The sequence below is a fragment of the Echinops telfairi genome, unplaced genomic scaffold, assembly GCF_000313985.2.
Source record: "Echinops telfairi isolate 266 unplaced genomic scaffold, ASM31398v2 ScPeMD7_2291;HRSCAF=2852, whole genome shotgun sequence".
Taxonomy (NCBI): Eukaryota; Metazoa; Chordata; class Mammalia; order Afrosoricida; family Tenrecidae; genus Echinops; species Echinops telfairi.
In genome coordinates this window covers 19,739,965-19,741,042 of record NW_022106189.1, presented here as the reverse complement: position 1 = coordinate 19,741,042, position 1,078 = coordinate 19,739,965, and positions in this window count along the sequence as shown.

Genomic DNA, 1,078 nt, shown 5'->3' with positions numbered 1-1,078 from the left:
GTGAGGAGGGTAACAGTGCCCCCTGACTCTGTGGGGGGCATTGCTGTCTGAGGTTCAGTCTGAGGAGGTAGAGTCAGGTGATCCCTAGGCAGGGCCACACTTCCCACAGCTGTCTGTGTGCAGAGGGCATTTCAGGGACCAACTAGCTCGACATGCCCATGTTCTAACCTCAGATCCCAGTTCCACAATCCATCTCCCCACTTACCTGCTGGACAACCTGGACAATTCCCGCAACTTTGCTGAACCTCTGTTTCTTACCGGATACAATGAAGATCATACTTTCCATGGAGGATTAAGGGAGGTCATTGCCTGAGTCTTGGCTAAGCCTTAGTCGACAGATATCCTAATGGTCATTTTGTCCACAGAGATTGGGATGGACAGGATCTTGTCGAATCCCACAAACTCCTTCAGAAAGGCCTATCTGGCATCAAGCACAGGGACTGGAGCCGGGTGGGAGTGAAGCCTCACTGATTCTATGCAGGGGTCTCCGGATGCCTACAAGGCCAGACCCTTCTGGGCAGATGGACAGACACACGGCGCTCCCATCCTTCTCTGCATGTATCTGCACAGAGTCCATGGGAGACACAGCAAGGAGACAGGGCTGGGAGTCTTTGTACCTGGGCTACAGCTGGCTGATGGCCTGGCACCAACCATGAAGAATCTGAGCACTTCATCCTGCCCCTCATAGCTGGGAGCAGAAGCACACAGGGACATGGGGCAGTTCTAACCTTGGGTAGACTGATAGCATGCTAAGGCCCAGAGAGGTCACACAGCCAACAGACTGACCCTGAATGAAGCTCAGTGCTCTGTCCACTGTGATCTGAAGCAGGCTCCCAGAAAGCTGCTCCTGCACAGGAGGTGGGGGTGGGGAAAGCACGGTGCTATGGGACAGGCAGGGCCTTGAAGGACAGTCTACCTGTGTCACCTACAGCCTGGGCAAAAAGCTCTGTTTTACTAGCCCTGTCTCCTCCACTCGATAGGGGACATAAAATAGCACCTGGTCAGAGGAGTTAGGTCTGGGGTGAATGCACTATCAAAAGACCATTCATGTTATTATGATCACTGCCACAAGGGGCAG